Raw genomic sequence first — 21,963 nt, forward strand, 5'->3', positions numbered from 1 at the left:
AGGAATGGCACTTGCCCTTCCTAGAATGTAGTTATGCTCAGCTTCTCAAGTCTTTAATCTTCCTTCAGTGCTGTGTATGTCTCTAGGTGTTATCTCTTTAACAAAACGTTCAGCCCCGAGACTGACTGGAAGGCGCAAACATGAGGCCAGCCAACCAGCTCTCTGTGCTCACCCCTGCAATCTCTTTGGTGATCATTATTGTCGTTTTTGGTCTTCGTTTCTGTGGTCAATAACATGATGTTGGTGGTAGGAAAAACGACTAAACATTTAGGAACTGAGGGCATCAGATTCTCCTGTTGGTTAGGCTATGTTGAGGATGTTGGGTATTCTGTGCAGTCAAATGAACTACTACAGTCCTCCAGTGGTGGCATGTGAGTACAGGCAGGTTCCTAGCCAAAGTCCTTAGTGAATCCAAGGGTAATCTCCCTTTGAGTAGAGACTGAGGTATTTTTTTTCCAGACTTTAAACACCATAGAGTCTTTGAACTATTATTAGCAAGTTAGGGGATTTTGAAGTCTCCTGAATAAATGTTATGTGCTGGTAATTGGACAGTCCCCTGTTAACACGGGCTTAAGTTACTGGTATTCATGCTGGAAATTTTTTGCCTTGTGTAGATGTTGAAATGACCACTCAGCCTTGAGTGCCATTTGCTTTGTGCTGAGAGCAAATTGGAAGTTCACCTGACAGGCCTTGGCAAGTCTCTCTTGTCTATAATTACCACGTGTAGCTTAACAGCAGTTAACCCACCATCCTGTTACTTTTTATGTATTTGCTTTGTTATGCTACATGGTATGACCATGTGTGCTGCACATTAAATTGGAATTAAAGTGTTATTTATGAAAGATCTCTCCCCATCCCCCCTTTCTCCATTTCTTAAGTGAAACCATGATTTTGTGGCAAACGACTGTGACAAATCTGTGATTTTCATTAAAAAGAAAAAAAACATAGTGACAAACATTCTTTCCTCATTATAAATATAGAGAGTGTGGGCCCAAGGATTTGTGTGTCGATCTAAAACCGTCAGCTACACCCTGTTTTTATCTGTTTACTCAAGCCAGTCGGATCTCTGCGATCCTGAAAGAAACACATTTTCTTTCCATCAGTAGCAGCGCGTCAGACTCAAGCGCAGCCCATCAGACAGCGTGTCTAATGGAGACCTCAGCCCTAGTGTATGGATGTCTGTTTGAGGGAGCTTGAACTAAAACATATTGTAGTTAAGGTTGCACAGCGTCAAATGTACCATCAACCAAAGCACACAGTTATTGCCAGTAAATACATTCACAATGCCACACAACATCTTAATGATCTGTCTCCAAAGCTTGTTATAGTCACGCGTTAAATTGCAACCCTCTCTTCTCCCTTCCCTCTGGTTCCTGGCAGCCACCCTCATATACATCCCTCTCTTTGGAGTCTCCCACTCTGGCTATAGCACACGAATGGGGCTACACCATGTTTGGCTGCCAGTGATTAACCTCTTTCACTTGATGGATTGAAGTAGGTTAGAATTTTCTTCCATATGTGGCGTTATTTATAATATGTGTAGTTTGAGATGACACCCTGTAGTATGTGCTGCCTTTTTAATCTTCTGTATCCGTGCTGGACCCTTGGCTTGCTTCTACCTTCTAGCTGTTACAAACCGTGCTGCGATGGATACGGGGGTGTAAATATCTATCCTCCCCACCCCCGTTAGTGCTTTAGATGCTTCCCCGCTGCGTTATTGCTTATGGTGGCTGTACTGGTTTCAAAATTCTGACTAGTGCTGAAGAGGGTTTCCGTTTCCTTAGATCCTTGCCAGCACTCACCTGCTCATGTTTGAGTCACTGTGGGAGACATCGCAATGAACCCAGGCTGTTTTGTAAAACAAACAAACAAACAAAAAATCACTGGCACACTAATGAGCAAGCATGAACATATTTGTAAATGTTGAGTTTTATTTAGATATGAGTCAAATGTAAACTTCCCAAATCATAGGCTCCTGTTTTAATGACACATCTTAAGAATAAAACAGGAATAGGCACGTTGAAGGAAATTATCTAATGGATAGAGGAAATAAAGAAAAAGGTTGACTTTGAGAGGCCTCTGGGGTATACCAGTAAACTCTTCAATGTTTTTAAAAATACATACCAGTTAATAGTTGAGCTGTTTGGCTGCCTTGTAAAACTACCACCAACATGTTTGGATGATGAGAGCTTATAATGTCTATTAATAAAAGGCGTGATGAAGCTGAACAAGGCATTTAGAGGGCCAACCATGCACAGTGACGGCTGTCTTATGTGCTAGAGTCAGAACTCCACAGCCTTGGTTTGACCAGCACATTCAATCTATGACAGCACATTCCTGTGTTCAGACTCCTTTCCCCCCTCAGGCGTTTCACTGTGTTAAGGTTCATTACCCTGACCTGAACCCCCCAGTTTGGGCCTGGTAGAAAGTGGATTACTTCATTAGCAAGCCAGAATTGCTAGGTGAAAATCTATCTAACATCTCCCTCTCTGGAACAAATATGCCCAGGTTACTAGTAATACACACATGTGGCATCATTTTCCCCTTATTTGGAACATACAGAACTAAATTAATAACAGTGCTTACAAGACCCTGGGGCTTTACGTAAAAGAATTTTGATCTCCTTAGGAAGGGCTCACCAGTGCTCTCAGGAGAGATGCACTTGACTTTTGACCTCTTTTCAAAGGCACCTGTGTGAGCTTTTAAAATCCACTACCACCAATTATCCACTTTGAACCCGAAGTGTTTAAACCTGGGACCACATTAACGGAGCTTAGCACATAGCCGTGTCATTGTAGACTTCCTGATGTGAGGAGATGTCTTGACATAGTTAAAAGGAGTTCAGGGATGGGCATGAGATTAATCGGGTCCTCCTACTGACAGCCTCAAACAAAGAAGCCTTTTAGCCACCTGGTTTGTGTCTCCCACACCTGCGTTCAGATTGCCCGGGACGGTTTTGTGCACCGCCTCGATCCCATTCTCTTCAGGTACTTGTTTGTTAACTGTACACTTAAAGACTGATTAGCAGGGCGGCGGGGGAGCCCCGAAAGAGCAGTTTCCTCTGCAGGGGAAGTGGAGCTATGAGAATTCAGTTGTTCAGGAAACCGGCTCAAGGGCCGCTTAGGAAATCCTGTGTGGACTTCAAAATCGTTTCAAAAGGGAGACTCCAGCACACCCTATATTTTAGTTTCTATGCACCGTTCTTTCTTCTGCTATCACTTAAGCTGGGGGAAAATATACACTTCTTTCTGCTTTGCATCATTGTGAGCTGCTCTCTTTTGTATGGAATATGGCTCTGGTTTCACTCCCTGAGCTTATTAAATTTAATATTCGTATTTTTTACTTCTGGTGGGGAGGACTTGAGCACTGCACTCCTAAGTTATTCCAGCATTTGGGAGGCCGGAGGAACCCTGTGAAAGTGAGATCCTAGTTGCCTAGCTAGCCCTTTAGACCTTGCATGCTGTGGACTTTCAACACCAGCCAGGGCTGCATTGTTCGCTGGAACCGAGTGAGGCAGAAATATTAGAGGCCTAGTTGAGTTCATATTCAATGCCTGGTTTAAATCACTGATGTTGTAAGATCTGGCCATGGACTAAAAAAAAAAATCCCAAATGTTTTCTGGTTCTAGTTTTTGATATTTTTTTTTCCTAAGAAAAGTAAAACCATACAGCATTTCTTGATTGCACAATGAAGCACAGCTATGGGCCATGCTAATAATTTATCCCAGTTTAGCCTTAGCAGAGTTATGCAATGGCCATTACACTCATCCAAGTCATTTGATCAGACGTTTCAAGAGTCATTTTGTTGAAGAAAGAGTGGGGGTGCACTGCCTGGTATGCGTTCGGCAGGTACATCAACCTGCTTCTTGCCCATGGAGAGCCGGATTCCTTCAAATTTCTGCTTCCAATTGTCTCAGCATCTATGTCTCTCTAATCACTATCTAGTGCTTGGTCAATGGTAGTGATGTTAATAATCAACGACAGCACCAAGAGCAACAAGAATAGCAAAGATTATATCAGTGTAGACTGGGTCCTAGGTACTAAGAGCTGTGTGTATATTTTAGCTTATATGCTTTCCTGAGAAACGAGAGGGTGGTGGTCCTGTTTAGGAAACATGAAGCTCACAGAAGAAAGATATTTACCCAAAGTCACGAGTAGTCTGTGCTTCATAAGTAGGAGGAATACAGTTTGAACCCAGGCACTCGGATTACAGGAAAATGATCTCAGTAAGAAGTATTTAAAGGTCTGTGTATAGGCCCAGCGTCACCTTGCCTACCATTTACATTGAGAACAGTGCCAAAACAACAGAAGCTGTAGAGATGTGTGTAAGAGTATTTGTGGAATCACTACTCTGTATTCTTGACTTAAGATTCCATGCACTTAAAGAAAGAAGGTATAGGATTACCCCCCCCTTCTGCCCCATGTATAAACTTCCTTTCTAGGGCATAGTTCTTACATTCATAGAATTGACATACTCATTTCCTTCCATCTAATTTTTGGGGAACGCCTCACTTTCAAGGGATAGCTTTTGGAGCACAAGTGAACTGACTAACATGCGAAATTTGCAAGTCATTCTTCACTAAAAGATTCTTAAGGGATCAAAAACTCATGTGACAGCAGATGCTGGCCAGGATGTGGAGAAAGAGGAACACTCCTCCTTTGTTGGTGGGATTGCAAAAGGGTACAACCACTCTGGAAATCAGTCTGGAGGTTCCTCAGAAAATTGGACATTACATTACCTGAGGACCCAGCTTTATCTCTCCTGGGCATACACCCACAAGATGCTCCACCATAAAACAAGGACACATGCACCACTATGTTCATAGTAGCCTTATTTATAACAGCCAGAAGCTGGAAAGAATCCAGATGTCCTTTAGAAAAGGAATGGATACAGAAAATGTGGTACATCTACACAATGGAATATTACTCAGCTATCAAAAACAATGACTTAGTGAAATTCATAGGCAAATGGATGGAACTGGAAAATATCATCCTGAGTGAGGTAACCCAATCACCAAAAAATACACATCGTATGCACTCATTCATAAGTGGATATCAGTCCAAAAGCTTGAATTACTCAAGATAAAATCCACAGACCACATGAACCTCAAGAGAAAGGACAACCAAGTGCAGATGCTTTAGTCCTTCTTAAAAGGGGGAACAAAAATATTCACAGGAGGTGATATGGAGATAAAGTTTGGAGCAGAGACTGAAGGAATGGCCATTCATAGCCTGCCCCACCTGGGTATACAGCTTATTTATATACAGCTGCCCAAAGTAGATAATATTGATGAAGCCAAGAAATGCATGCTGACAGGAGCCTGATATAATTGTCTCCTGAGAGGCTCAGCCAGAGCATGTCAAATACAGAGGTGAGTGCTAGCAGCAAACCATTGAACTGAGAATGGGGTCCCAGTTGGAGGAATTAGAGAAAGGATTGAAGGAGCTGAAGGGGCTTGTAGCCCCATAAGAACCACAGTACCAACCAACCAGAGCTCCCAGGGACTAAACCACTACCCAAAGAGTCCACATGGACAGACTCATGGCTCCAGCTGCACATGTAGCAGAGGATGGCCTTGTTGGGCACCAATGGGAGGAGAAGCCCTTGGTCCTGCCAAGGCTGGACCCCCCCTCCCCCCAGTGCAGGGGAATGTCAGGGGGGATGGTTGGGGAGGGGGAACACTCTCATAGAAGAAGGGGAGGGGTCTTATGGCCAGGAAACCTGGAAAGGAAATAACATTTGAAATGTAAGTAAAAAATATCCAATTAAAAAAAAGATTCTTAAGGTACTTGTCTGTGTTTTCTTCAGCAATAATGTCTTTTCTTTTTTTCTGTTTTTCGGAGCTGGGGACCGAACCCAGGGCCTTGCGCTCGCTAGGCAAGCGCTCTACCGCTGAGCTAAATCCCCAACCCAATAATGTCTTTTCTCTTAGCAACTGTGCTGATTTTTCTCAGTAGTTGTATTGAATCTTTATCTTAAAACTAGAAAGCTGTTGTGAAAGAAAGGTTTTGTGTCTGTGTGTGTGTGTCTGTGTGGTGTGTGTGTGTGTGTGTGTGTGTGTTTGCTCACCTGTCACCAAGCTTCAGGGCTGGGCTCATGCTTTCACAAAGAAACTGCAGGAAAGATGGCCCCAAGTTAAGAGCACGGCTCCTGCAGGTACCTGCATGTACATGGTACACAAACATACATTCAGGAATGCTCGCACACACACAAAATAAAATTAATCTTTACGTGTGTTGGGAAAAGAAAACTCAGGAACAAACAGGTACAGGATGTCTGTACCCTCACCCCCAACTCCAAGTCATTTAACTGATTTGCCTTGAGACTTGTCCTGTAGCCTACCAATGGAAGATTCAAGAACTCAGCAACTGTTCAGTCCACAAGCCTGGATGTCTTAGCTGTCTTCAATTTACATGATTATCCCAAAGAAGTAGGCTCTAAGGCCAATGAAGAAATGCCTTTGCCAGCAGGAACAAGAGCAAGCAGGCAAGGAGAGCAAACGTCCCTCTTCCTTGTCCTTAATACAGGCTGTCAGCAGAAGGCATGGACCAGGTTAAAGGTGGATCTTCCCACCTCGAAAGATCTGTTTTAAAGCTGTGTCCTCCCACCTCAGAAGATAGGGATTCAAAGTGAGTTTTCCCACTTCGAATGATTTAATTAAGAAAAAATCCCTCACAGATGCACCCAGTCAGTTGGGTTTTTAGTTAATTCCAGATGTAGTCAAGTTGACAGCTAAGAATAGCCACCACAAATTCACCCCTTTCAGCTTAACACACAATCGTATCTCCTTAAGTCGTGTTTAATTTTCAAATGAAAACAATAGCTAGGCCATAATTACATCTAATATGAAATAACCATTCCATGACAACTGCAAATGCATTATAAATCTTAGAGCATGTGATAAAGTCCCTTGAGGGACATTCTTTGGTATCTCGAACTTAAATATGACAATCACTAATCTTCTCTTAATTGATGCTATATTGCATGATGTCAAGGGAAGAAATTGCAATTATCTCTACATTCTTAACATGAGAGAAACTCATGTCAATTATAATTCTGGTTTCTGCAACTGGTCATGTGGCCTTAGCTGGCATTTGTAACCTCCCTCCTTTAATGTTCATTTCTATAGTTTCTCTACCATCAGCAAGCACCTCAGGAGGTCTTTGTTCTCTTCCTGGAGAAGTCACCGATCCCTTCATTCCTGAAGAGTCAATGCCCTTTGTCATCTTGCCTGGATTACGTTGTTGTAGTTTTCCATTGACTTTAAACACAGGACATGGTAGCACTAAGACATGCCCTGAAGCAGTGGCTCTCAACTTACCTAAGGCTGTGACCCTTTAGTGCAGCTCCTTATGTTGTAGTGACCCCAAACCATGAAATTATGTCACTGCTGCTTCGTGATTGTAATTTTGCTACTGTTAGGAATCACAATGTAAAAATCTGATATGCAGCTCCAGAAGGGTCATGACCCACAGGTTGAGAGGAGGCCTAAAGGTTCTCTTGCACTCCAGACACAATCTTTCTTAATTCCACTGCGGAGAAGCAAACCAATTTCCCCTTGGGAATCTGGATCAATCACTGTCCTAACACTGTATTCCTTTCTTTTAGCCTGTGACTGAAGGGCACCAGAAGCCAGAGGTGGCTAAGGGTGAAAGTCCAGCTTGCAGTTCAATGGAATGTTCATGGTGTCCCCCATTAGGAGTGCTCCTTCCTCTGCAACAAATCTTCTAGGACAGAAGAACTTAAAATCGAGGGAAGAAAAAGCAAAAATGTTCATAGTGGGTCACTAGGGGTGACAGTATGTGGAACTATTCCCCTTTCCACCCCTTGATTCCTGGACTCATGAATCTCAGCCATGGGAGAATTCATACCATATTAGATGATGAATCAAAGCATATACCACCTTCTAGAGAACCCTGCCCCAGCCCCCAAGGCTGCTGCTATATCATTGGTGCTGTAACTGCCTTCAAAAGGCCATTTCATCCTTGTATCAGGCCAGCTGCTTCGGGATGGTGGGGAACATGGTAAGACTAGTGGACTCCATGATTCGGGGCCCACTGTCACACTTTTCTGGCTGTGAAGTGGTTTCCTTGGTCAGAAGCAATACTGTGTGGAATCCCAAGGTGGTTGTAAGCCCACAGATTGTGGTTTTGGCAGAATCATTTCAGGTAGGAAAGGCACATCCATAATCAGAATACGTATCTACAGCATTAAGGACAAACCGTTGCCATTTCCTTGGAGGAAGTGTCTCAATGTAGTCAACCTGTCACTTTGCTATGTGGTCACCCTTGAGAATGGTGCCATATCTGAGGCTCAGTGTTGGTCTCTACTGTTGGCAGATGTAGCAGACGCTACAGTCCAGTCAACCTTGGAAGTGGCAGTTCATGTCGCCGAGCCCATGTTTAACCCCTATCCCTGCCACCAAGGCCACTTTGCTCATGTGTCCATTGGCAATGACAGGAATGGCTGGAGAAATTGGTTGACTGCCCCCAGAATGGGTCCCACTATCTGTTTGATTATTGAACTTTTCCTCTGCTAAAGTCACCTTTTGATGAGCATCCACAGGGATCACAAGTATCATTATATCCTTTGTCCATTTGGCAAAATCTATCCATGGACTTTTTCCCCAGATGTCTTCCTCACCAGTTTCCCAACCACGCTCTTTGCAAGTTCTTGACTTTCCAGCTAATCCATTGGCTATAGCCCATGAATAAGTGAATGATTCCATATATAGCCATTTCCCCCTTCCAAACAAAATGTATGACTATGCGTATTGCCCACTGTAAAGACGGCTGTTCCTTTCACAGGTGTCTTTCAGGGTTGTCCTACAAAGGACTGGTAATGTTGCAACTGTACACTTGTGGATGCAGAACCATCAGTAAACTGGGCCTCAGTCTTCTATTCCCTAGTCAACCAATAGCAGGGCACACGAGGTACGTGCTTGTAGCAGACTGCATTATCACAGTTGTAGGAAGCATAAGCATGTAGGCGACTAGTTTGTGCCTTCAAAACCTGCTTGAGTCCTATCATGCAGATAGCCCTTCCACTGGATAATGGATTGATACTGTGAACTTTATGATTTGGTGGGTCAGATAACACCCAACTTGTGATGGGCAACTCGAGTCAAATGGTTAACTTGGAGTCCCATTGTCAAATGTTCGTTTTCCACAAAGGCCCGATAGCAGGTGAAGAGCTGTTTTTCAAAGGGGGCTTAGTTGTCTGCAGATGAGGGTAGAGACTTGTTCCAAAATCACAAAGTTCTCTTCTGTGATTCACCCATAGGGGCCTGCCAAAGCCCCCAAACTGAATCCATATCTGACATTCAAGCACCACCAGGTCTGCCTGATCATATGGTCCACTTGGTAGAGCCTTCCCAGTTGCCTGCCCCTGGTGAAGTGTTGCCTCTTGTTCAAGCCCCACACAAAGGTAGGAACTTTCTGGGTTACTTGGTATATGGGCTAGAAGAAAATACCCAAGTGAGAACTGTGCCGTCTCCAGAATCAAATAGGCCCACTAAGTGTGCTTCTCTCTTGGTGGTGGATGGACCAGGTTCGATAACTTTTTTTTTGCCTTAGAAGTGTTATCTCTTCATGCCCCATACCACTGTACTACTAAGAATTTCACTGAGATAGAAGGCTTTTGAATTTTGGTTAGATTTATTTCCCACCCTCTGGTGAATATATGTAGTATAAGTCCAGAGTATTTTCTTTCTCATCATCACTTGGCCCTGTAAACATAATGCCATCAACACAGTGAACCAATATAATATTTTGTGGGGGAGACGGACACTCAAGATCCCTTCTAAGTTATGACACAGGGCTGGAGAGTTAAGATATCCTTGAGGTAAAAATCTTGCCAACTTAAAGCAAATTACTTCTGGTGGTCCTTGTAAACAAATACCAAGAAAAAAAGGATTGGCTAGATCAATAGCTACATACCATGTAACAGGTGATGTTAATCTGTTCAAGTAAGGACATCACCTCTGGTACAGCAGCTACTGTAGTCATAGTCACTACTCGGGTGATTTTTCAATAGTCAACTGTCATTCTCCATGATCCATCTGCCTTCTCACTGGCCAGATTGAGAGTTAAAGGGAGATGTGGTGGGAGTCACTTCCTCTGCACTTTTGTGGTTCTTCATAGTAGCACCAAGTTTGGAAATACTTCTTCAGGGATATGGTACTGGTTTTGATTCACCACTTCTGCAACTCTAAAAGCTTTCATTTAGCGTTTCCAATCTTAAGAGCCCCTGATCCACACGCCAGTGAACCTGGTGAGCATCCTGACCGCTTCTAAGTGTATCTATCATAATCATACATTCTAGGACTGAGAAAATAACCACAGGATGAGTTCTGAGGCCCACTGACCTGACTATGTATAAGTCAGACTTCAGCCAAAACTCCATTTATCACCTGTCCTCCATAAGTAACTGGAGGGCCACAATGTTTCTTGGGAACTCCTCAGTGTAAATTCCAATAGACCCTGGGAAACCTGATTGTTTCCTTTCCCCCAGTGTGCAGTTACTGTTGCAAAAGGCCATAGGTCTCTCTGGGAGGGGGAAGACTGGAGGAAAGCTATCAGTAAAACTTTCGGGTATTTTATCAAGTTCCTTTCTTAACTATTGAGCCCTTCATGGTTATGGATCTGTAAACTGGCTCATGTCTGGAAATTGGCTCATGTGCCAAATTTCTCTTTTGCCATGATCTAGTGCAGCCTTTCTTTCATCTGTTTGAGGATTCTTTTTTTCTCCTTATACAGATCAAATAAAAATGCAGTGGCTTTTCATCCATTTCGTGCCTAGAAATACTAGATTGATTATCTAGTACCAGAGCTCCATACAAGTCATGCCACCATCAAAATCATTCTGCCTGTGCTTCCCGCTATGGTTCAGGCCCATATGGACATTGCTTTACGTATGTTGTCCATTATGATAACTATGATTAGCTTGTCTTTGGTGATTCAGTGCTGCCACTTGCTCCTGTTACTTCCGGGTCTAATTAAGCCCACTTCCTTTAATTTATCCAATTGAGCAGCAATATCTCTAACCCTAAGGTCTGGGACAAGATAAAAAAAAAGCTGACAACGAAGCTCTTCAAATGTGCTAGTGCCCCTCTCACCACTGTGTCTTATGGGATTTGTGAAGGGCGTGTCTTCTGTGTCTTTTCATTGTGGAGAACTAGGTTTCGCACAGTGTACAAAACCTAATTTGCTAGTACTCTAGCATTGCAATTTCCCTGAGCTTTAAAATCCCTTCTTCAACGCTAAGCCAAGGAGTATCAGGTATTTTCAATTTCATTTCATCTTTTGATGAATATCTTATCCAATCATTCCAACAAACTTTCGACACTTGTTAAAACTGTGTGAGCTTCCACGAGAAACTTAGACCCTCCAGAAGGCCCATATGAGTAAAGCCAACCTGATCCAGTTGTATGCTCCTACCACCATCATCCCACACTCTTAAAATCCACTCCCACACATATCGCCCAGACTTGTTCTTGAATGTAGTGGTGAACTCATTAAGTTCTTTAGTAGTATAGCATTCCTCATCGTGGACGTCTATCGCCCATATTGGAGCCTGCTTTGCTTCGGGTCTGTATATGGGTCTAGAAGCAACTACTGGTGGGAGCTAAGTGATATGAATATTGTCTTGCTTGACATCTCCTTCAGAAGGACTAACTGCTGGTTAATCAGACAATAAAGGGTGAATTTTCTCAGTGGAAGGTGGAAAGGCAATATTTCAAGGAAGAGGTGAGAGTATGGCTTCTCTTAAAGATGGAGAGACTACCTCCTTAGGTGAGATGACCCCTTAAGAATCTAAGAGTACACAGTTCTAAACTTCAATAGGGACCTCCCACACATCTCCATTCCAAGTTACAAGATCTCGTTCTTTAATAATTAATCCCCCCTACTTTAATTGTTAATAACTTACCTCTGAAGCTGGGACTTCAACTTTTACTGTACTTCAGCCAAATGTACGATGGCTTCAATTTTATTTTCCACAACCTGAGCTCTTCTGCTCCTGGAGAGATTCTCTTCCAGGGCGTGCTTCGAAACTGTTAGACTGGTTATTCACATCAGAGTCTGTCAGTTTTGTCACTGAGTTCATTGTTGTTCTTCACTGTATTTTGGGATGCTACAAGTTGGTTAGTTTTGTCATGGGGCGCACTCTTTTCCTGTCAGTTCATCTGGAGATGCCAGTTGCATCTCCACTAGCATCATTCTTCTCTATCTTTTCCCACAAATTGCCCAAAGTTTTATACAAAAAGTCACCAAGTCTGTTGCTACTTATAATTGGTGAATCAGGGTTATCAAAGGCATGTGTCTCCTTAAGTTTGTAAAACGGGGCTTTCGGGATACTCTGAGCTTTTAGGATAAGCTTTAGTAACTGGAGAAGTTTCAGGCACTATTGGTGTTGGCAAAAATGGAAAGCCTATTGCAGAAACCTAAAAGCAAATCATCCTTATAATTTGGTTGCTCTAGAACTATTTCTAATACAAAAGTGTGTTAGGGTTTTCTAGAGGCACACACGATTTAATGGCTTACAGGCTATAGTCCAGTTAGTCTAAATATGTCTATCTAGCCAGGGAAGATCTGATAGCCCAAGAGTTATTCGGTCCACAAGGCTGGATGTCTCAGCTGGCTGTAGTGTAAATCAGAATCCCGAAGAAGCGGGTTCCAGTACCAGTGAAGGAATGGACGTGCCAGGAAGAGTGAGAGCAAGCAGGCAGGGAGAGCAAGCTTCCTTCTTCCACATCCTTTCTGGAGACTGCCAGCGGAACGTGTGGCCCACAGTAAGGGCGGATCTTTCCACCTCAAAAGATCCAGGGTAAAATTGTGTCTTCCCACTTCAAATGAGTTAATTAAAAAAACATCCCAGCCTTTGGGTTTTAATGAACCCTATATATATTCAAGTTGACAACCAAGAATGACCGTCACAGAGTCATTTCACCTTCTTGTCTGTCTGAAGCACCCCAAACCATCAGAAAATTAATTCAATGCCAGGGAATTAGAAACCAGAGCTTGCAAGCTTTCTTCCCCAGATCAAGTCTCCCATTCCTCTGTCAAAGCTGGTTCAGCCCCTTCCCCATTCCTAGTTTTAACTTGATATGTCTCCTGCCTACATGTTCCTTTCTTATCATTGTCCCATCACTTCTAGTTATGATCCTCTTTGCATGCATCTAATTCCCATCGGTCCTGTAGACACTTATATCATCTTTAGTCCTTCCTTGGGTGTCAACCTTTAATGTGCCCCTCCTCCAGTGTCACCCCTCTGGCCATTCAGTAATTTTATTTTATTTATTTGTTTGTTTGTTTTTTACTTGCTTTGAACTCAGCATACCCTCTCTTATTGTGGGTTCCACAATAAGAAAGGACCCTTCTGAGTGTGGTCCACCTGGGCTGGATGAGAAATCAACATCATCTCTTTTTACTTGTTCAGGGTATTTCACCAGAACCTTTGAAAAATACCTTTTGAGTTTATTCTGCCCGTGAGAATATTCTATCGCCATAGAAATAGCCCTTATTTACTTATTTCTAGACTTTTACCTTGTCTGGGATCCTGGGAGATTATGAGTCTTTAGATCAGTTCTGTCCAGAAATTATGAGTCATACATATAGTTGTAAATTTTTGATAGCTACACTGAACAAAATAAAAACACACCTATGGGGTTGAAGTTACTAATACTTACTTTAATCTACCCAAATTACCATCTCAGCATGTAGACAGTTTTATTATAAAACTATGGATGTAATATTTAAATTTCCCTTTTCTACTAAAACTTGGAAATTCAATGTTTTATACTTACACTTCATCTCAATTCAAACACCATATATATTAATCAAAAATAGTGTTTCATTTATGTTTGGAATTTACAAAATTTAACATGTAATTATATTTATATGTTTTTAAACATACAGTTCTCCTAAATTTTCTGTCTAGTATTTACATTTTAATAAACTAAAATGAAGTGAGATTATAACTGAGCCCCTATGGTTCACTGGCCACATTTCAAGCTTTCAGTGGTCCATCTCACATACATAGTTTACATTTCCATGAGATAGCCCTTCTATTTTAGACTTGGGCCTACAAGTGGATAGGAATGAGCTTTTTTTGTTTTTTGTTTTTTGGTTTTTTTTTTGTTTTTGAATCTTCCTAAGGTGTTCCTTGGAGGTTTGGAAAATACAAGGTTTTGGATGCTAGATTAGGATGCAGTGGTGTGATTTTGAAATGAATCCCCATTAAGTACTATGAAATTAATGTATTACCATAAAAAGATCCTAGAGATCAGAAATGGTCAGACCCAGAATATGTGCAGGCTTAACCATAGTTGCCAGGTCATGATTATCTTTTGACATAACTGCTTTTTTTCTTTGCTTTATCATACAAATGAAGTGGAAGCTTCTAGAATAAATACATTCAACGCTGAATCATGATAAAGCACTGAGTAAAGCAGGACTAAAGGGTCATTGCTCTGATCAATAACCTTTCTAGAAAAACCCACAGTCAACATCATGATTGACAGTGAAATACAAATGCTTTAACCCCTAATAGTAAGAGCAAAACAAGGGTATCTTACCAATGTTCAGTGTTGTACTGAAGCATCTAGTGAGAGAAATTTTAAAGGAAAAGAGAGGAGAGAGATTCACATTGGAAAGGAAATATATAATATAATATAATATAATATAATATAATATATATTATAGAAAATGGCATGATCTTATATTTGGAGTGTCCCAGGGATCAAAAAAGACAAATACATAAAAGTAAGAAAAAGCTCAACAACACTTTGAGATACAAGATACTGCTGAAAAGTGAATCAAATTTCAATACACCATCAATGGATATTCTGAAAACGATAGCAGGAAACATTTATTAGAGAAGCAAACTGAGTAAAATACTTTGGGCAGACATTTAACAAAAGAAATGTACAATTCTCATTCCGATGCTAGCAATTTCTTTTTACAAGAAATTGAAGAAGACCTGGGAAAAAAGGGCAGGCCACACTCATTGACTAGCACCTTCAATTTCCTGAGATGATACACCAATTAAATGGTGTGACACCTTCATCCGTCCATCAAGAGACTCACACTCCTGTCTAGTCTACGTGGGGAGTTACAGTCTGGCTTTGTAGCTTTGTAGCCCTCTGTAAAGTGAGACCCTGTCACAAACAGATAGGGAGAGGGAGAGATGGGGGGCGGGGGAAGAGAGGGATAGAGAAAAGAGGAGGGGAGAGAAAAGGAGGGGAGTAGAGAAGGGAAGGAGGGACGGAAGGGAGGTGAGAGAAGATGAAAAGAAAAATGGATTCCGAGTTGATCAAACAGTCAAGGGAAAGGATCGGTTAGCAAGAAGGAATTAAGGTGCTAATATGGCTGAAGGGAGACCTAGGCCTTTAAATAGGTCTAGGCACAGGCAGTGAATCCTGCAAGACTCCTGGTCTGAGATATAGGAAGGCCGAAGAGCAGTCCTTGGCTTGGTTGCAGCCTTCTCCACCTACAGGAGAAGCCTTGAAGATGGTGGCAGTGTGGCTGGACCTCTGTTTAGATCTAACCACTTCCCAACTTCCAGATAGTGCTGTCCTCGCTGAGTCTTCTCCAGAGAGATGCGGGTCGCTTGGGGAAGTTGAGTGCTCCCAGAAGATCCCTCGGCCAAGAGACTCCCAGCTAGCCTTGAGAACTATTTCATCAGCAGCATCTCAAGAGCCCAGGGCAAAGGGGTTTGCTGCTGAGTCTGATGGCTGGATGGGGCTTGATCCCTGATATCTACACGATGGTAAGAGAAAATCGACTCCCCAAAGTTATCCTCTGACATTCTACACACACACACACACACACACACAAATAAGTGGAAAAAATTCACCTATAGTAAGAAAGCAAGTTGAAGTCTTTAATGAATCCAGGTACATAAATTTCACATGGGATGAAGACACGGTTTGCAGCAACACAAATTTAGTTAACAATGTCTTTCAACTCAGGGCTCAAGCATGGTTTCCATTGACCTAGCAGGCGAAGGTCATCAGAAGGGAAGAGTTTCCGGTTAAACTGCTTTTACAGGAACAGTAAGAAAGTTACTTTCAAATGAGTTTGTTTGCAGTATATATTAGGTACTCTCAAGTGGCTACAAAATCGCGTGCAAGACACGTCTGTATAAATTAGCTATAATTTTGAAGAAATTGAATGTTTATTTTTTAACAAAAGCAGTTTTACCATTTATAATAGCAGATAACAACGAGGAAAAGATGCAAAATGAAAGGCCTGAAGGAATGAGAGAAATTGTGTGTGTGTGATAAAGTGAGGAGGGAAGGATCAAACATATGGAGTGTTTCATAATGTTTTATTCAAAATGTTTTCCCTCTCTCCTCTCCCTATGCTTCCAATGTGTTTGCAAATTAAAACTCAGCATTAAAAGAAAACTCAAAAAATTATTTATTTATTTATTATTTTTTGGTCCCTTCAAGTAGACAGCAAGACTGAAGGTCAGGCAAGCCCAGGGCTTCCCAGGGTGCCTGCCTCAGGGCTTGAGGCCAACAGTGCTTCGTGCAGATGCCCACACTTGGCTGACAGAGACTGGCCTGGGCTTCATGGAAGGGAGGTGTGGCTGCAGCATTGGCTGAAAGAAACCAGATCTCTCTGGTGATGAGTGATGAGCTCTTCATGATGGATGGTCTCGGAGGGGACAGGTGGGGGCAGGGGCAAGGTCACTTAGGAAGAGAAACAAGGTGAACTTTGCAGTGCCCAGCACAGGCAATCAGTCCCTGCCAGGGCATTCGTCTGAACGTCTGGGCCTTCTCTTTCCTGGCTGTTCTGCTCCTGGAGAACAGGGCGGAAGCTTCTCCTTTCTGGCTGGTACCCTCTCCAGCACAGTCCCCCAAACACTCCAGCCCTGCTGTGTTACCTCAGCACAGTGTGATCTCTCGTGTTTTGAGTGGGAATGATTCAAGTCCATGAGGGAATGGGCTAAGGTGAAGAACACACACTTACGGCCTAATGATTTCTGTTCCTCATTTACACAGCCAAAGTGCAAGTGAGGCTGAGGGTGAGAGAGCCTTCAACTCTCATTTTAATGACATCTCCTGTGAGAAGCCTTTTGTGCCCTTTGGATGACTTTTTTTCTCTATGCCTCTCATTCTCTCTCTCTCTCTCTCTCTCTCTCTCTCTCTCTCTCCCTCTCCCTCTCCCTCTCCCTCTCCCTCTCCCTCTCCCTCTCTCTCTGTTGTAATTTTTTTGTTTTAATGGTCTTTGTTATGATACACAGGGCCAGACTCCAGCTGCTCTTCCCAAAACTCTGGGAGAGGCCTAGTTACATCTCGTTCTCGTAAATCTTGAATCCAGTTCTAGCAGGTCTTTAAGCTTGACCCTGATATGCCCAGGCAAGAGATGATTAGAAACAGCAGAGGTGGAAAAGTCAGGTGCCAAGTTGTGTCCACTTCAAAAAAGATACCATCTGGCAGCAGCTGTCGCAACATGGGCTGCCGAGTAACACATCTGTCTGAGCACCGTAGGGCGGGACTGGAGATGGGCAATCCGATGTTTATATTTTTGTAAGTCTTCTGAAGTTGGGGCTTGGATATAGATTTGCTGATGACATATGGGGCCATTAGGAGGGGCCTCCGATGCCCATAACATTGTATTGCTTATCTGATATAATTTTGTTGGAGGTCTCATTGAATAAATGTCACATCAATTTGTCATCTGTAGGCATTTGTCACCATGCTATAGATCTATGAGCAGCCATTATTCAAATGTGCTAATAGTAAACCGTAATGATGTCAGCTATTTAATGTTTGGTGAATTGGAGTCTTTTAGATTTGAACTGTCACCAAAATCCTTGGGTGTGGCTGGTGACTAGCGGTGGTGCATGTGCTTTGAGCGAAATGATTTATGTCACTTCCTGGCTGAGGCTCTTAAAGGTGCTTGTGTTGAGAGGGTGGGCAGAACTACCCGACAGGCAGGTGGGGCTCCTTAATCACCTCAGGCAAGCAAGCTCCTTTCAGGGGCGTTTTAGAATCTAGAATGGATTTTGTGTGAGTAAGCAAGTTTTCCACACAGACATGAGAGATCCCCATTCCCGACTGTTGCTGCAATGCTGTGGTTTGAATGTGTCCCCCCCAAAATGGGATGCTGGGAAATCGATCCTCGTCTTCAGCCCTTAAGGTTCATAGAGGTCTCATCTTCAGATCCTTGACGGCCACACTGGGAGGCTAATGTGGGCAGTAGCAGGAATGAAGGGTCCTACCCAGCATCAGTAATAGGTAGAAGAATGGGATAGCCTGCAGACCCTTCAAAATTTGTACTTAAATCATTACTTAGAATTCGTTAAAAAGTCTGTTGGCCCTTGGGGGCTGGAGAGATGGCTCAGTGGTTAAGAGCACCCGACTGCTCTTCCAGAGGTCATGAGTTCAATTCCCAGCAACCACATGGTGGCTCACAACCATCTGTAAAGAGATCCGATTCCCTCTTCTGGTGTATCTGAAGACAGCTACAGTGTACTTATATATAATAAATGAATAAATCTTTAAAAAAAAAGTCTGTTGGCCCAATACTTTTGGAAGACAACGTGTAGGTAATTAAATTTCACATATCTAGGGCTAAAGAGATGGTTTAGAATGAATATTGCTTTCAGAAGATCTCAATTTGGTTCCTAGCACCCGCATAGTGGGCTACAATTATCTGTAATTCCATTTTAAGGGGATCTGATTTCTTCTCCTGGCCCCCACAACACCTACACACATGTGGCACACAAGTCAACATGCAGGCATGTGCACACACACACAAAATCTATCTATCTATCTATCTATCTATCTATCTATCTATCTATCTATCTATCTATCTATCTTTAGGATGTTGGAGAGTTGGCTTAGCAGATAAGAATCATATGGTGGATGGCTCACGGGGATATGATACCCTCTTCTGGTCTCTGAGGGTACACACAGACTTATATACAGGCAAAACATCAATATGCATAATAATGAAACAATAATTTTAAATAATTAAAAAATTAGTATGGTGGCATTAACCTTTGATCCCAGTTTTGGGAAGCGGAAGCAGGTGGCTTTTTGTGAGCTTGTGGCCAGTTTGGTCAATGTGGTGACTTCCAGGATAGCCAGAACTAGTTAGTGATATTCTGCCTCAAGACAACAATAACATGAAATTTTTAATAAAAATTAAAAATCACACAATCTCTTGTTCCAGCAATGTCACCTCTAGAAACGGAGCATCCTGAAATAGTTAAATAAGTATTAAAACTAATGTATTAAGGTGTATTTATCACAAAATTACAACTATAAATATTCAAGAGTAGGTAGTCATTCAAAGGACAAAGAATTCCATTTGTACCTTAGTATGTATGTAGATTTAACAATGAAGACCTGTTTCTGTATACTGGTGGAGAGTGACGGTCACTCTGAAAGGTAGCGTCTAAGACAGTCCTCAGTATTCCTGTTTTCTGGTTTTCATGTTGTGGGTCGTCTCTATTGGCTTGCTTTAATGAATAGACATGAGACAACAAAGGGGACACCAACACCCACCCTCACGTTCCTCTCAACAATTTGTTTTATTGGACCAGGCTTTGGGTGGAAGCACGTATCCTTTGCCAACGTCTTCCTGGTACTCGCTGTTGAATTCTACTTTAGCACATTCTGAGCGATCTTCCTAACCTTTCTTTATTGTTGCTTTGGAGCAATAGCTCAGCATTTCAGGTTACTTAGCATAGCAATATGCTGAATCCCAGGTCCTTTGGTTCTGGGGTCCTTGCCTTCTTTATTGTGTCACTTTCTGACCACCTATTGCTATTGTTGTCTTTATTTTATTTTATACAGAAATCTATTCTCTCTACCCTGTTTGTTTTAGGAATTGAACTCAGGTCATCAGACGTCTTCGTTACTCTTCTATTGCTGTGAAAAGACACCATGACGAAGACAACTTACAGAAAGAAATGGTGTAATTGTGGCTCACATTTTCAGGCAGAGTCTTTGACCGTCAGGGTAGCAGTTAGGTGGGCATGGTGCTGGGGCGGTAGCTGAGACCTCATATCTTGATCCACAAGCACCAAGCAGAGTCGCAACACACTGGAATAGGGAGAGTGTTTTGAACCCCGTAGTGACACACATTCTCCAGCAAGGTCATACCTCTCAATCCTTCCCAAACAGTTCTACCAACAGGGAAACGAGCATTCAAACACATGAGCCTCTGGGGGCTATTTCATTCAAACTATCACATCAGGTTGGGTGCAAACACCCCTAGTCACTGAGCCATCTTACCAGTCTATTATGTGATGATGATGATGATGGTGGTGGTGGTGAAGAAGAAGAAGATGATGATGAAGAAGAAGAAGATGATGATGATGATGAGGATGATGAAGAAGAATAGTAGTAGTAGCAGTAACAGCAGTGGCAGCAGCCATAGTAGATTAGTGTAATTAGTGCGTGTGCTTGCATGTGTGCTTGCATGTGTGCATGCATGTGTGCGTACGTGCGTGTGTGTGTGTGTGTGTGTGTGTGTGTGTGTGTAGACTTGCATGCCACAGTATAAATGTGGATGTCGGAAAACAACTGTGGGTGGGGTCAGGAATATTTTCGTCCTGAGTCATTTTGACAGCCTTTGTCTGATCTTCTGCAGACACTGGTTCGGGAGGGAGGTGAGAGGGAGAACCAGCACTTGGGAACCGAATGAATCTGTAGAAATGTGCTCAGACGCATGCCTAGCATTATGCACAAGGCAGAAGAACACCCAGTTCTTAAAAATTCTCATGGTCATTGTTTTTGTTGTTAATAGAGACAGAGACTAAAGCGGGGGAACGAGATAGTATCCTGGGAGCCAAGAAAAGGGCGTGTGGAGAAAAAGAGGTGGCCAAATGCCACAGAGTTAGAGGCCAGACATGTCATAGCAGAAACACTATTCAGGGAGCTACACACTTATGGGGCTCCTCTGAGGACATAGCTCATTCCCGACCCATTGGGCAGGCCTTTGCTGTTTTAGCAGACTTAGGAAACCACTATGTTGGGGTGCATTTTCAGTTACCACAGAACCAACCAGTTGTGAGTTTGTTGGGTGAACCCAGGGAGGTCTTGAAGAACAGGCCGGTGGTGCTTAAGTCATTACAAGGAGACCTCGCTGTGGAAGACCTAACGTAACCAGTAAAGGGAGGCCTAGAAACATCAGAAACTGAGTGAATGTGTGTTTGCATGTGTATGTGTGCCTGTTCTCAGATGTGTGGACACAATGAGAGAAAAAAGATAATTTGGCATGACAGAAGCCATAGTTTACACATGCACACCCCCAGTAGTCCAAGGAACCTAACAACTGTGGAACCTTTAGGAGGAAGGGCTCAGTGGGAAGATGGATGTTAGCATCTCAGTAGAAGAGATTAATATAGCTGTTGTGGACTCCTCAGTTTTCGTGAGACAAAATGTTACTGATTCCTCCCTGCTCTGGCTTCCTATCCCACCCTGTGATTCTGATTCTGTGATGACAACAGACCAAGAAACACTATGTTTTGACTTTCAGCTTCCAAGGATGTGAGCTAAGTAACCCTTTTTATTTTTAAAAGTATCAGCTTCCAGTATTTCCCTGTAGTAACGAAAAACTGTCAGAGACAGAATATGTGAGGGAGGGAGGAGTCGCTGCTCGAGTTTTCCAGAAGTCTGCTAAGTCCTCGGCAATCACCATTGCTTTCAGAACAACCGAGGCATCTAAACCCTTCAGGATTCCCCTGTAATGAGGGACAGACATCATTCCCCCATCAGGAGAACATCATATGCTGCTTCCCTGACACAAGTGATTTGGGGACTTCTTGGATATTGCATATGGTACCGATGGCTTTACTTTAAGAAAATCCAATAATGAAAAATAACTGGAAATCTAAATTCTTGAAATAAATCCAAAATGGGAATCCAAGGGCAAAAAAAAATCCTGTTTTGAATTTCTTTTATTCCCTCCATCTCTTCATCTCCAAGGATCTACATTGTTT

Source organism: Rattus norvegicus, chromosome 15, assembly GCF_036323735.1.
Source record: "Rattus norvegicus strain BN/NHsdMcwi chromosome 15, GRCr8, whole genome shotgun sequence".
In the NCBI taxonomy this organism is placed as follows: domain Eukaryota; kingdom Metazoa; phylum Chordata; class Mammalia; order Rodentia; family Muridae; genus Rattus; species Rattus norvegicus.